Source organism: Lynx rufus, unplaced genomic scaffold (genome assembly GCF_022079265.1).
Source record: "Lynx rufus isolate CCGP_SWC_20201006 ecotype Redwood Valley unplaced genomic scaffold, mLynRuf1.p SCAF_13, whole genome shotgun sequence".
Taxonomy (NCBI): Eukaryota; Metazoa; Chordata; class Mammalia; order Carnivora; family Felidae; genus Lynx; species Lynx rufus.
Window position 1 is genome coordinate 33,623,941 of NW_025814827.1, and position 4,495 is coordinate 33,628,435.

Sequence of the window (4,495 nt, forward strand, 5' to 3'; positions counted from 1 at the left end):
CAAAGCAGGCTCCAGGCTCTGAGCTGCCAGCACAGAGCCGGACATCGGGCTCGAACCCACGAACTGCTAGATCATGACCTGAGCTGAAGTTGGCTGCTTTACCAACTCAGACACCCAGGCACCCCTTATTTTTTAATGTTTGTTTATTTATTTTTGAGAGAGAGATAGAGACAAAGAGAGAGAAAATGAGTGTGAACAGGGAAAGGTCAGAGACAGAGAAAATCCTAAGCAGGCGCCACAGTCAGCACAGAGCCTGATGTGGGGCTCGAACTCAACAAACATGAGATCATGACCTGAGCTGAAATCGAGAGTCCAATGCTTAACTGATTAAGCCACCCAGGGGACCTATTTTTATTTTATTTTTTAAAAAGTATTTTTAAATGTTATGTTTAAGTAATCTCTACATCCAACATGTGCTCAAACTCACAATGCCAAGATCAGGAGTCACATGCTCTACTGACTGAGCCAGCCAGGTGCCTCTCTTGGGGCTTGTAATTTAACTCTGACTCAAGCCCCTCAGTTTTCTGTGCAATGGGGATAATAATAATAGTGACTAGGGAGAGTGACTGAGGGACTATATCTGATTACACATTTGCAGGGCTCAATAAACATTAGTTGCCTTTCCCTCAGGTGACATCCTGACAGCCAAGGGCAGACTTGGAGTAGAAGGGAGATCCCTGACATCAAATGAGGTCCAGGAGGAAGGGAAGAAAAAGGGATAGCTGGAGGCAAATAGTCATAAGGGATGAGGCAAGAAAGCAAAGGGCAGAAAAAAAGCAAGGAAAGCCAGGTGGGGCATGGAAAGGAGGTGGACCTAGTAGAAAACCTTGACTGTAAGAGTCTTTTGTGGGAACAGGATATGATAAGGTTCTTGGCTGGAGGGAGAAGACTGAAGCTTGAAGAATGGGTTTGGAGAAGAGATGAAGGTTGGAAGAACCAACTGCCCATGGCCTTGACCTTCCAGAGATATTTCTCCTGCTAGGGCCAAGTGTGGGTCTTAAGATGGCAGCCCTCCTCCTTCATGGGGTGTTTTAAAGCAGAGGTGTGTAGGAGGAAGGAGAAGTCAACTTCTGAATTGCCCTGGTCATTGAGGCTCCTGGCAACTCAGGGGACTCAGCCCTCCCCACATCACCGAGAGGGCTGGGTGGTCCAAAGACTGGGCTGGACTGTCCACTGGATGGTGGTTCATGACTGATGACCCAACGTTTCAAAGAATGGATGTCTGAATGGGTAAGATCATTGAGCATGAGGCAGAGTGCCTGCTCTGGCTCCTCGTGAGACCAGGAGGGCCCCCCACCTTCAATCTCCTTGGTTCCCAGGAGCGCAAGGTCTGAGGCTAGCCCCACACTCTGTCTCCTTTGCCTTCTTGGAAGACCAGGGCCACTGGCACCTGGAGCTGGAGTTATTGGTGTGGACAGGGCCCTCTCCTTCTAGGAGAACATTTTAGCATGCAGAGACAATGGGCTCAAGAAAGGAGAAGCTGAGGCCCCCTGACCTGAGAAGCCCCTCTTCATTGTATAAGAAGGAAGCTCTCCCCAGGCCTCCTGTGTGCTGATCAAGAGAAAAGGAGAGAAAGGAGGAGCAGGGTGGAAACCTCCTAGCTGAAAGCAAGGTCCTCACTGGTGGTGATCCAGCAGCTGCCCCAGCTTCATTTGCCAAACCCAGGGGATGCCTGGAAAGCTAGGGTCAGGAGCCATGCAGCGGGTATTTCCAGACACAGAGGAGTCCGGGGTTTATGGTAGCCTCCACGGCAACTTTCCCAGAGCCCCTGGCTTCCCCTTCCCTTGCTCCTTCCTGTCCCCACCCTAGTGAATGAACAGGGAGGCTCAGGGCAAGACAGGGAAGGCTCAGAGAGGCCTCTGTGTGGGGACCCTCAGGCTGCAGGCCAAGCCCCAGCCTACCCTTGACTCCTGCCCAGATCCCTCAGGGTGCAGAGGACCCTGACAGGTGGTTTACAGGCTAGAGAGCAGAGGGTACAGGGCAAAGACACTGCTAAGCATGATGGGACTGAGAGAGAACCTTCTGCCAATTTGTGCTGAAGGATGGAGGGAGTGGGGGCAGCCCCTGAAAGCAAAGGTTCATCTGGGCCCTAGATCTTAGACTGGCTTCCCTAGCTGAGGTTTTTCTTTCCCGGAAGAAGCCTCCTCATGCACTCGCACTCGTCCTCTCTCCCCTGGCTGGCCTGTCTCCACTGTGCTCTCCTCTTGCCCCTCCCCAGCATACAGATCACTTATCTCTGAAACCTCTCTTCTCTGTAAACTTTGATAGGTGGGAAGCTCTCCCCAGCCCCACTCTCCCACTCGGCCCTCACTCCCCTCTTCCGGCTTTGGAATTCCATTACCATCCAGGCTCAGTGTTGTCCCTGACCCCTTGGTGTCCCCAGGTCCTTGTGTGATCTTCACCTTCCTCCACCGAGCAACAATTCATCTCCTGGAAGGAACTCTGACCTCTCATTTCTCCACACAGCCTCTGATCTCTGATCCCAGCTGCTACTCAGGACTTGAAGCAAGCAAGAGATAGGGTACAGGCAGCCCTAGGAACCCGGGAGTGGGGGCTACTCAGACAGCCTCCCTGGAGGGAAGGGTCAGGCCTGAACCAGGAAGTGCTGTGTTTCAAATACTCTCATGGAGAGAGAAAGACATCAGGGACAGGTGCCAACTCCGAACAGCTGCCTGAGCAGGCAGGGCATGGCTCCCTGGAGAAGGCTGAGGAGGAATCTGACTGCCATGGTCAAGTAGGTGATGGGTCTTTAGCAAAGGATGGTGACTGGCTGTCTCCTTCTCCTCCCATGGTCAGAATGAGAGGAAATGGGCTTCAATTATGGCAGGAAGGACTTAGGTTAGACATATGGGAGAACTTCCTATGACAGTGTCTACACTATGTATCCCAGTTATTCATCCAGGTTGAACTCTCCCCTGGAGTTGATGAGAATTGCATGTTGATGCTTGCTAATAAGTAACTTGCCTTGCCTGTGATTAGCAAAGAATCTCCAGCCCATAGAATTCTTGTGTTCAGACTGTCCCCAGGGAAGAAGTCCAGAGAGGCCTGGGAGGCACCAGGACCAGAGCATCCTCTCAGCCCCAAGAAGTTTTTTGGACAATCTTAGGCCACTGTGAGCCAATGCCACTTTGCCTCTCCTGCCCCCAGCCTTCTGGCCACCACTCTCGAAAAACAAGCCTTATGGAGCTGTCCAGCCACACAAATTTTGCAGCAAAGGGGCTGGCTGGATTTAAGGTCTGGGACCTCATAGAGAGTTTCTAGAGCAATGGTGAATACTCAGGGCCTCCAACACCAGGGGTTTCAGTAACAGCCTCAGTTAACTCTATACATTTAGAAATAGGCTTTGACTCTCTATTGTACCCACTCACCCCAGTCTCCTGAGTCCTGCTTGAGCAGCATGAATACTCCTGTCATTGGAGCCATTCTGCCACCAAGATCCCTGTGTTGCCTTATGGCCAACTCCCCTCCCCACCCCCGCCTCTTGCTTCCCCTCCTCTCCTAGGTGGCCTCATCACTACCACCATTACCATAGCCCTTCTCCAGGTAAAGAGGAAGCTAAGGAAACCCAGGACAAATCATCAAACTGCCATGAAAAGAAGAGAATGCAGGGGTGCCTAGGTGGCTTAGTCGGTTAAAGTGTCTGACTCTTGATCTTGGCTCAGGTCTTGATCTCAGGGTTTGTGAGTTCAAGTCCCATGTTGGGCTCCATGCTGGGTGTGGAGCATACTTAAAAATAAAATAAAACAGAAGAAAGAAGAGAATGCAGGCAAAGATGTGTGCACCCCATGGCTGGCTTTCTCAGGGCCACATGTGTATGTGAGTTTGGGTCCATCAGTCAGCTGGTTTTGGAAGAGGTCTACCATGTGCCTAGCACTAGGCTAAAGGCAGTGATGCCAAGAGGAACATGGGAGGTGGAGATGATATCAAGGCCCATGAAAAGAAATGTGATGACCTTTGGAACCAGGATTCAGAGAGGAAGTGGGGCTTCAGGGGTGAAGAGTGGCTTTGTGGGAGAGGAGGATTGCACTGGGGGTGGATGGAAAAAAAAAGAGTGGATCTTAGAGAAAGAGGGTGCATTCCTGGCAGGGAGAATGGAGAGAGGAAAAGTATCAGGGTGGAAATGAAGTAGGTAGAGCGGGAAGAGATTTCACCTGTGGAGGGTGGGACATGAGGTTAGATAGTTAGGGTATGGAAACCTAGCAGACAAATTTAGACTTGACTGAGGGGCACTAGGGAGCCTGTGGGTTCTTGAGCAGAGGAGGGCGGTCAGCCACCACCTGGCAGTGGCATGCAAGGTGGTCTAGAGCAGGGAGGTACGAAGGGAAGGTTAGAGGCAGCTAGGAGACTATCTGCACCTCTGGCTGGTAGTCAGGTGTGCACTGATGCCAGGGTCCTGCCCCTGAGGTGACTGGATACCTGAGAATGCCAGACCCCTGATGACCTGCTGGGATAGACCCCACACTCTTCTTACCAGCATCTGCTTTCTCCTCACAGC